An 11,679-nucleotide genomic window follows, 5' to 3' on the forward strand; every position below is an offset into this window, starting at 1 on the left:
TCGCATCATGTCATTGCATGCATAGTCGACGACTTTGGCTCCCTTGTGGTTGAGACGGTCGTTGGCCTGGGCCGCACGCTCGGCCACTCATGGGTAGTGGTAGCTTGGAGCGTGCCGCATGTCCTGTCGTGCCCCCCACTCGCTCACTCATGGGTAGTGTCTGCTGGAGTCGCGGGCAGCAGGGACCCCCGTCGCAGACGTAGCTATTCAGCTACTATGCAACTGTCCTCTCGGCCACTCGAGAGTAGTGGTAGCTGGAGTGTGTACAGTTTGTCATTGTCCCGGCCTCTCGTCCATACTGGGGTCATGGACTTGAGGGGTGGGCGGGAGTGACCATCCGTGCATACGCTACTTTTTGATATACCTGCTTATGCTGTTTATGCTTACTTATGCAGTTCTGTTATCACATACCTGTTATATATGCTTGGACACTGATTACTATTGCAGTATACTTTATATGTGATTCTGGTAGTTATGAGCAGTACTGTAGCAGTTTCCTTTATCTCAGACCTTACACTGTTAGCCTAGGATATGGTTTCAGGTATGGATATATATATACTTTGTTTACCCTGTAGTATCTGCTATTTATCTTTCCGAGACTGTATCCTTTTGTACTCCTGTTCTTTATGATACTCATGCACTGTCTATCCTATTACCCGCTGAGTTTTATACTCACCACCCGCATTGGTAATTTCACCAGGTAGCTGATAGCGATGCTAGTACGCTTGGAGGAGGATCCCGACTGCCGGTCCCATGTCACTTCCGAGGATGGTTTTACGGTTTTGGTTTTCATTTTATTGTGAGTTAAACCTTTGAATTTAGCATTGTAATAATTGAGCTGTGGACTTGTTATTTGTATTTGGTTGTTTTGCCGATGAGTCAAGCCGGGCCAGCCCGCGGTGAGTTTTTGTTATTTTATCTTTGTTATTCTTGTTTTCCGCTGTGTTTGACTTTACAGCCGTGTGGGCTGTATATTATCTGCGTGGTTGTGATATATATTTGTATATGTATTATCTGTGGTGTTGTATACCGGTTCTATTTGTCACTGCTACAGGGGAGGTGCTGTCCGATTTTCGTCGGACAACCATACTCTCGGGGCGTGACATCCATCTTAATTGAACAATTAAATATTTATTTAGGAATAAATCTAGTTCTGATTCCTTGCTTTTCTTGCATCGTTTTTTCTTTTTACTTTCAGATCTCGCATAATCCTTTTGAAGAGGTTTTTTTTTGTTTTGTTTGCTTGGATCTGACACAAGATTTGTCTTTTCTTCGTTTTTTTCTTGGTTTTTTAATTTTATTAAAATAGAATCTTTGACACTTTTATTTTGACTAATTTTTTTTTTTTCATCTAAATTCACGACGGTGGATGAAGCTCGACGGCTTTCCCCGAGGGGAGGGACGAAGTCCCGAACCAAAGATCCCCCCAAAAATAGGTTTCTTGACCCTTTTATAAGCTAGGGTATGGGCGTCGCACGGCCCATGGCACGACCGTGCAAGGTTGGCACGGCCACGCCCATCCTCTCTTCTGGCAAAGCCGCACGGCCGTGTCTTCCTTCTGCACTGGTCAAGTGGCATGGTCGTGAGATTCCACACGGCCATGCTCTTCCACTGCACTGGTCAAGTGGCACGGCCGTGCGATTCCGCACGGCCATGCTCTCCTGCTGCTCTGGTTATGTATCAAGGTCGTGCCTCTTCTTGTAAGCCATTTTAGTGCCTCTTAGCGTGGTATTCTTGAGATGTGGTCTTCATGAAAGTTATATATCTTGAAGTTATCTACATTTTGGTATAAATAACAACCCAAAACTCCAACGAACCACAAAGTTATGATTGTTTTACTCTTCATGTGCAGTGCAGGATTTGACATGGCGGTGTGCCAAGGCTGTGTCTCATATAAACGAACTTTAGACCTTCAATACTTGGTTTTCTCTAGTTAAAGTCTTCATAAGAGTTGTAGATCTTGAAGTTATCTACATTTTGATATTTGGAATGGCTCATAAATCCAACTAAGCAGAAAGTTATGATCATTTTACTTTTGATTTGCAGTGCTAGAAATTCCACACAGCCTCACACGCCCCCCCCCACACGACCCCACACGGCCATGTGGGTTCTACACGGCCAGAACATGAAGAAAACTTAGTCTTCACCTGTCCGTGACACTCTGGAAGCTCTAGACTTCATGTAGGCTTCGTTTTTACTCCAAATCACGTCCTATCAATCAGAAAACACACAAAAGAGCAGATCTCCGAACAAAAAAGTATTTATGATGAATATGTACTAAAAGAGGTGAACATGCATAGAATATATGTGAATAAAGTAAAATGAATGTGTGTTAAAATATGTATAAATGATCATAAGATATATGCACATCCGTCGTCGGGTACAGCAGCTTTGCAGCAGAGTCACAGCAGGAGCCTGGAGCAGTTAGAATCTCAAATGGTCGCGTAGTAGTTCGTATAAAAGGTTGTGTTTGATGCTTAGTCGAGACTGACTAATATAGGCCATGGAAAGTGCCTTCCATAGGCGTAGAAGGCGCCTCCAATGGGATAAATCCTATCCCAAACAACGTACTCCTTATCTACAACGACATCCAAATTTCATCCTACGGAAGGCGCCTTCAAGGAATAGAAGGCGCCTTCCATGAACAGTGTAAAAGTGTCTTCCTTCACCTTGAAGGTGTCTTCCTTCACCTTGAAAGCACCTTCGGGTACTATTCATTCGAAGGCTTTTTACTTCTTTTATCCTACAAGTTGTGTTAGTCCAAATTTAAAACATTTAACTTGCAAAACAAAGTTAGCACAATCATAATATGAAGTAGTAATTAGTTCTTGTCCTCTCAGGACCAGAAACTAGTTAAGGTCTCAGTTTAGGGTTTCCAAATGAACCTAAACTGGATCGACGCCTACTGTCCCCTCAACCGGGATACGTCCTCACTAAGTCACTCTCCTCCAATGACTTACCTTTACTTACCAATTGTCCGGTCCGCAGACCCAACTGAACTTCCTGTCAGATATCCGGTCAACCCGTCAACCTATCTAGACTTCTTGCCAGATATCCGATCAGTCTGTCGACCTATCTGAACTTCTCACTAGATTTCCAATCGGCTCGTCGATCTATCTGGACTTCCTGCCAGATATCCGGTCAGCTCGTTGACCCATTTGAACTTCGTCAGACTGTTAATTCCTACACAGTTTGTAACGACCCGGCCCTTTTGGCCTCTTGGGCAGCCCTTGTGGCGGCCCTTATGTCGTCGGCCCATTTAGCGACCTTTGTCGTGCCGTTACTCACTAGGTCTTTCCACCCCTGGCCAGTGAATTTTTACCTCCCCCAGGATTCGAACTCTAAACCTCCAGGCTTAAGTATTAGAGTTTATGAATCCTGGTAACCAAGTGAGATCTCAGTTGGTTACCAGGATTCATAAACTCTAATACTTAAGCTTGGAGGTTTAGAGTTCGAATCCTAGGGGAGGCAAAAATCCACTGCCAGGGGTGGAAAGTCCTAGTGAGTAACGACACGGCCAAAGGGTCGTCGGTCGACGACATGAGAGGTCGTCAAATGGGCTGACGACATAAGGGCCGCCACAAGGGCTGCCCAAGAGGCCAAAAGGGTCGGGTCGTTATAATAAAAAAAACCCTGGCCAGTGGATTTTTGCCTCCCCCAGGATTCGAACCCTAAACCTCCAGGCTTAAGTATTAGAGTTTATGAATCCTGGTAACCAAGTGAGATGAGGATTCGAACTCTAAATCTCTAGGCTTAAGTATTAGAGTTTATGAATCCTGGTAACCAAGTGAGATCATCTCACTTGGTTACCATGATCTCACTTGGTTACCAGGATTCATAAACTCTAATACTTAAGCCTGGAGATTTAGAGTTCGAATCCTGAGGGAGGCAAAAATCCACTGACTAAGGGTTTTTTTATTGTAACGACCCAGCCCTTTTGGCCTCTTGGGCAACCCTTGTGGCAACCCTTATGTCGTCGGCCCATTTGATGACCTCTCATGTCGTCGACCGACGACCCTTTAGCCGTGTCGTTACTCACTAGGACTTTCCACCCCTGGCAGTGAATTTTTGCCTCCCCTAGGATTCGAACTCTAAACCTCCAGGCTTAAGTATTAGAGTTTATGAATCCTGGTAACCAAGTGAGATGATACCAACTGTAACGACCACCCTTCTTACTACTACTCTCTAAGGGCGACCGTTACCTAACTACTACTCTACTTACTAATGTCACTAACGCTATTATTAACATCAGTTAGATTTATCACGGCCCAGAGGAATTCCTACCGAAAAATTCCGGCAAAATCTCCCCTGTACCGGTGACCGAATCCATAATACAAACAATATATACGCAGCCACAGGCGGCTTGAACACATTTTTCACAACTACGCAGTAATAAAATCACACTATAATCAACGAAAACTAGTCTAGCAATAAGAACTAAACATAACTCCAAGAGTAGGACATGATAAGCTACAAATACGAATCAAACTCAATCACAATCTCACAAAACCTCATAATAGTATTTAAGAAGAGAACTAAAACATAAACTCTAAACAGATAGGTCCTAAAGGTTTGCTAGCAAACTCTGGATCTCTCCATAGTCCAGTCATCACACACCTTCATCACCACCACCACCCTGTCGCCTCCCTCTCATATCTTAGCTTTTCCTTTATCTGCAGTAGGAGGAAAATAAAACTATAAGCGAAATGCTTAGTAAGTACTAATCTATCTCACAAAAACTCGAAGTGCATAAAAAGAATGCAACAATACTAAAACTGAAATGCTAAAAGCAAAGATGCATGTACTCATGGTATACAGAAATAAAACTGAATATTAAACATGCTCACTAACTGATAGGAAAATAATGAAACTACTACTGTAGGCTCAGAATTAAAGAAACTAACTTCTATTGATTCTAAGCATAATACTTGTTTCATTTTCTTATATCTTTATACCAGAAATTAATCTTTTAATTTCTCTTTCACTTTCTTCTTCTTTTCTTCTTTCTTTTCTTCTTCTTTGGGCCCAGGCTTAGTACCATCTTTGTTTTGCGCGCTCTCTAATAGTGACTGTGGTAGCGAGCCTCTAGTCCTATGAGGTAAAGACCTTGGTCTTACCAGGGCCAAGACCTTGGAATTGGTCACCTGGATTTATTTAACGACAACCTTGGAAGTCGGGTACTAGCCTCTTACTTTAATTTACTAGTTATTTCTTTTTAACTAAACTCTAGTCTTTTCTTTACTCATACTTCTCATACTCCTTGATTAGAGCTTATTAGAATCCTGTAGATATATCTAATAAGTGTAGGATTACAACTAACCAAGCATGCTATATAAAAATAACATAAGGGAAGCAGATCTGAACTCTCTAAGCATGTTATAAAACAAAGCAAAGGAAAATAAATCTGAACTTACTAATCATGCTATAAAATAGAGCAAAAGAAAGCAACTTTGAACTTACTAATCATGCTATAAAATAGAGCAAAAGAAAGTAAATTTGAACTTACTAATCATGCTATGTGAATACTGATCATACTCGTATTACTGTTAGAATAATTCAGAATTCCTTCTAAAAGCATTCTAACACGTAGTTAGCAATTAAGAGCAATACTCAACAACCTTTCTTCATGTGTTCTAATACATAACGAGCAATAAATGAGCAATTCTCAAAAACATTATTTCCTAATGCATTCTCTCTAAATTATTTAGCAGCAACCGAAATAGACAAATCTGCACATGCACAGGGACAAATCCTCTAAGCAGGCTACCACAGCAACACAAAGCAGCAAGTAAATTTCGGAAATTTTAAGCAGATCCTAGGGTTTCAAAGGGCAACCGAATGCAAGAAAGGTGGAACTAAGCCCTAGCAACCCCAATTTAGCATGTGCCGAGAGAAGGACGAAAAAAAACTAAGCTCCTAACATCCACAATACAACATGTTTCGAAAATCACCAAGAAACACAAATCCGGAAGCTACTCCTACCACAGGTGAGTAGTACTTACTCCTTGTTTGCTTGGGCTTACAACCGTGAGGAGGAAGGAGGTCTAGGGTTCGGGTGAAGCTTCAAACCTCGAGATTTCAACCCTTCCTCGTGCCCACAAGCTCTCTTCGACGAGGGGACCTCGAATATGTGAAGACCGGTCGGAAAAAGGCCTTCGTCGGCGCCGGAGAACAAAGCCCTAGCTGCTGCTGCGTTTTCGCCCGAGAGAAGAGCCGCCGCGTACGCGAGGGAGGAAGAGAGTTTCGGCTCGGGAGAAAAGGAATTAGGTCTTTTTAAAACTAGGGTTTCCTATTACTAACTATACCTTAAATATCTATCTCTACTTATTTGGTTAAAAAAAACCCGCGTAGCTCAGCTGGTTGGCTGCGCCCGGTTAGGTCATGTTCGACCCGAGGTCATGTTCAACTCTAACTATTTTTTTGTAAACATATTAAACGACCTCCAAAAATTACGTAAAAATACTTTAAAAATTCCTAAAAATCTCTAGAATATTTTAAAAGTATTTTTAAATATTTTTATGGACTTTTAGAACTTGAAATAAGGAAAATTGGGTCGTTACAATCCCTCATACCTTATAAAAAGTTCGTCCTCAAACTTAGAATAGCTCTGGATACTTCTGTCTCATATTGTCCTCCCGCTCCCAAGTGAGTTCCTCGTGCTTCTGGTTCTGCTAGATGACCTTCACTAGTGGTACTTCTTTATTTCTTAATCTCTTAACTGCTATGTCCACTATCTGTATAGGTCTGCTCTCATAACTAAGATCCTCTTGGATCTGCACTGACTAAGGTTGAATCACTTGGCTCGGGTCATGGAGACGCTTCTTTAGCATGGAGACATGAAATACATTATGTATTGCTGACATGTCTTGTGGTAAGTCCAGCTTGTAAGCTACTTTCCCAATCCTCTCTATGATCAGGTAAGGTCCTACATAGCGAGGGCTTAACTTGCCCTTCTTGCCAAATCTCATCACTCCCTTCATAGGAGCGACCTTGAGGAAGACTGAATCCCCTACTTGGAATTCCAGTGGTCTACGGCGTGTGTCAGCATAACTCTTCTGTCTGCTCTGGGCAGTCTCAATTCTCTGTCTGATTTTCTGGATCGCCTGAGTAGTCTCATCTATCAGCTCTGTCTGAATGTCCAGCTCTACTTCCATTTCTTTTCTCTCACCTGCTTCTTTCCAGCAAAGGGGTGATCTGCACTTCCTGCCATACAGTGTCTCATATGGTGTCATCTTGATGGTCGCCTGATAACTATTGTTGTAGGCAAACTCAGCTAAGCATAGATACTTGCACCAACTTCCCTTGAAATCCAGCGCACAAGCTCTGAGCATATCTTCTAAAATCTGATTTACTCGCTCTGTTACCAGGATTCATAAACTCTAATACTTAAGTCTGGAGGTTTAGAGTTCAAATCCTGGGGGAGACAAAAATCCACTGGCCAGGGGTGGAAAGACCTAGTGAGTAACGGCATGGCAAAGGGTCGTCGGTCGACGACATGAGAGGTCGCCAAATGGGCCGACGACATAAAGGCCACCAATTGGGTCGCCACAAGGGCCGCCCAAAAGGCCAAAGGGTCGGGTCGTTACACAGTTGGTGAAAACTACACCAACAAAATACCTAACTTAAATTACTTATCATTCATCAAACTTGAATTAGACTGTTAGTGTAAACTAGACTAACAATCTCCCCATTTTTGATGTAATAACCACCTGGGTTAAGTTAGGAAAAAGATATGCAAAATAAGTATAGAAAATGATTTTTAAGAGAAGCAAAAAATTGAGACAGTTTATTTTGTTCTCTTGATTATTTTAGTGTTAAGTTATTCTTATTTTCTTTTATTTTCTAACTTAAACTCTAATCCTGCCCCTTTGACATTCATCAAAAAACATGAACGAAGTCGAGAAATCTTTGAAAAATTATTTTAGGGTTAAGTTATTCTTATTTTCTAACTTAAACTCTAACTCTCCCCCTTTGACATTCATCAAAAAATATGAGTAGATAAATGCGTCAAAAAATGTGCTAAGTAAAGTAGTTAGTGAAAGTAATGAACTTTGGCAAAAAAAAAAAAAAAACATTCAGGAATATTGGGGGAAAGAGATAAAGAATTTTTTAACTTTTTCAAACACAAATTATTTGGAAAACTAGATTTGTAATACATTGTTTGTAAAGTAGTTTAAAAGAATAAGATTATTTTCAAACACGGTTTTAAAAGGTTTGTGAAATATTAAAAAAACTTTCCAAAGCATTTTGAAAAATATTTGCAAAGTATGTTAAAAAATTTCAAAGTGTATTTAAAAACCAATATTAAAACATTTTCAAAGTTTTAAAGTTTGGGATTTAAAGTTTTAAAGTTTCATAAAAATTTTTAAATAATGCAAAACATTTAGATTTTGTAAACCTTAAGATTTTTAAAATATTTTAAAACAAGAGTTTAATTTTGAACATAATTGTAAATTCAAAAATAGAGTTAAAATTATTCTTCAAATATCCTCCCCCTGGTCCTGATATTATTTAAAAAATATAAACATCTAGAAATTGTCCTTACATATCTAACCGATAGTTACTAACTAACTATCAAAGGATAGTAGTGTTCACTTGGTTAGTCAAGTTAAGTAATTTTATCTAGTTAGTGTTGGATTACTTAACCTGATCACTATAGTGTTTGGTATTTTTCGCTCAGGCTTATGTTGATGCACTGATATAAGTATCTCAAGTCCAGGCAATCTGCCTATACATCTCACATCATTCTAAGTTTGGAAACACACAATCAAGGTTGACCTATTGTGTTTGTGAGATACTCAAGTCCTAAATCTATAGAAACATGCTTTCTATGGATTTAATCTAGACTAAGGCTAAAATTTATTTTGAAAAACTAAGGAAATGGGAAATTTTTAGAAAAGTATAGGTAAGGATTTTTCCTTAGAATTTGTAAATCATTTGAAAACTATTTTAAAAGGTAGCAAGCCTAGTCTATGAAGCACATTTCTAATTATCAATGTAAATTGCTAAATTCACTTTCAGGGAGGGGTTTGGTAAATATGTTAGCTAAATTTGACTTAGACTCAATATAATTGAGTTCAATGTCACCTTTAGTTACATGATCCCTGATAAAATGGTGCTTAATTTTGATATGTTTAGTTCTTGAATGATGCACTTAATTTTTTGTTAAGTTGGTTGAGCTGATATTGTCAATTAAGACTTTTTATTTTTAAAGTTTAGATTAAAGTCTTTTAGAGTGTGCATCATCCATAATAGTTATGCAACACATTCTCCTATTGTTATATATTCTGCCTCAGTAGTAGATAGAGCACACAGTGTTGCTCCTACTAAACCAGCTGACAAGTGATGGTCCAAGTAGTTGACAACCACCACTTGTACTCTTTCTATCTAGTTTATAGCCAGCATAAAATTAGTTGTTCTAGGATACAACAGTCCTACATTGGACATTCCTTTTAGGTATCTAAAAATTCTTTTAATTTATTTGAATTTACTTTAATTTCAATTTTAATTTAATTTTTAATTAAATTTTTTATTTTAATTTATAATTTTATTTTTATTTTAAATTTAATTAAAAAATTTTATTTAATTTTTAATTTAATTTTAATTTTAATTTTTAATTTTATTTTTATTTTAAATTTAATTTTAAATTTTTAGTTTTATTGTTAATTCCTTAGTCATCTCAACTAGTCTAAGTTTTCAGAAAAAGGGATCCTATAGTTTTATGAGATGAGTTAAATTAAATTTTAGGGTTTGGTTTAACTTTATGTTAGATTTAAGTTTAGCTTTGGGTTCAACAAGTAGGCATTCTTTAGATAAATTTCTAAGCTATGGTGAGTCACCTAGACATCATTAGAGTAACCATGTCTTCAAAAATTTTCAAATAGTCCTATCCACTGAACTTAATATAAAACTTTGGTCTAACCAGTTAGGATTAGTAAGAGGTAGCTTTGGTTAGTTCCACTAAACCAAATGCACCAGATCGAAGTCATATCTTCTTAGACATGCATAGGCAGAACTTCCCTAACCTACTATCATCCAAAACCTTTCCAGTACCATTTATCAAATTAAACTGTTGTCCCTATTTAAGCTAGTCCTGATTACCCTACCTGGTAAACTCTTATTTTGGAGGTGTCAACTAATTTGGAGTCTCCCCCTAAATTATTGAGCTTGGGTTTTAAGTTTTGGGTTTGTGTTGATTTGTTTTATAATTATAATAAACTTGGTTATAGTTTGAGTGTAGTTTAGCCTTGGTTGTTTTAGGTTGATTCAATTTTATTTTATTTCTTTGGTTTGATTTTATTTCAATTTTCAAGGTTGAAATTAAGTTATTTGATTTATTTATATATTGAATTTTGCTTTGGGGCGCATAGTATTGATTGAGTTTTACTTGCATAGTTAGGCATGCTTTCTGAACCCAGGCCTTGATTTGATTTTTATTTTAATTAACTAAAGATATAAAAGTTTTGTTAGTTGAGATGGAGTTGAATCCGAGTCTATACTTATTGTACACGGCTCTTTGTGATCCAAGTATCATGTCGAGATACTTGGATCTGGTTGTAATTTCTCTAGTAGTTGTTTTAGTTTAAGTACTTCACTTTTCAACCTGGAATTGTTCTCCTAAAGTTTTGCAACTTGAGTCGAGATTTTAGATTGAATCGACTTAGTTGTTAAGTTTAGTTGTTCATTAAGTGATTTGTTTTCTTTACTTAGTTCACTTATTTGATTTTCATAAATAGCTAATTTCCTATTTAAGCATGCAATGATTTTAAAAAACTTTTTGCTTAAATTAAATTCTATCTCATCGGAACCTTCGAAAACGAGTACGGACTCGTGGCTTGATTCGGGTTCAGACCCGTCTTTCGATTTGCTTTCTGATTTTGGTCCGTATGCCATTAGTGCGAGGTAGTTGTTGTGCCTTGGTTCGTCGTTGTTCGATTCCTCGGTGGACAATTCATCCCAGGTTGCCTTGAGGGCTTTCTTCTTCTTGATATTCGGGTAGTCGATCTTGTAGTGCCCCCTTCTTATTGCATTCAAAGCATATAATGTTTGTCTTGTTGTTGGATTTAGAAGAGGAGTTTATCTTTTACAGGTCCATTTTGGTGAAGCTCTTCTTTCTCCTGGTGAACATTTTTCTTACCAGGTTCACCAGGTATTCTTCATCATCTGAATCTAGGTCAGACTCGACTTCAGGTTCTGGTTTAGTTCTGGTTTCTTTTGATGTTCCTGCAACAAGAGCAATACCTTTCGCAGGTTTGGTGTTAGTTTGTTCATGTAACTCTAATTCACAAAAAAGTTCTCTAATTTCAATTTAGATAAATTTCTCAAAATTTTATAGGCATCCACGATGGATGCCCATAGTGTATTTCGAGGGAAGGCATTTAGGGCATACCTGATCAAGTTTCAATTTTTCATCTAATGGTTGATTGTGTGAAGTCCATTGAGGATATCTTTTATCCTCACGTGCAACAGACTGGCGGTTTCTCTTTCCTACATTTTAATATTAAATAGTTTATTTAAAAATAAATCCCCTTTAGTTACCTTTGCGTCGTTGGTTCCCTCGTGTAGTTCAATGAGCTTGTCCCATAGCTCTTTGGTATTTTCATGTAGGCTGACGCGGTTTAGCTCCTCTTTTGTTAATCTGCAATGGATTGTGTTGAGGGCCTTGAAGTCGATCTGGAC

The sequence above is a fragment of the Zingiber officinale genome, chromosome 2B, assembly GCF_018446385.1.
Source record: "Zingiber officinale cultivar Zhangliang chromosome 2B, Zo_v1.1, whole genome shotgun sequence".
NCBI classification, from domain to species: domain Eukaryota; kingdom Viridiplantae; phylum Streptophyta; class Magnoliopsida; order Zingiberales; family Zingiberaceae; genus Zingiber; species Zingiber officinale.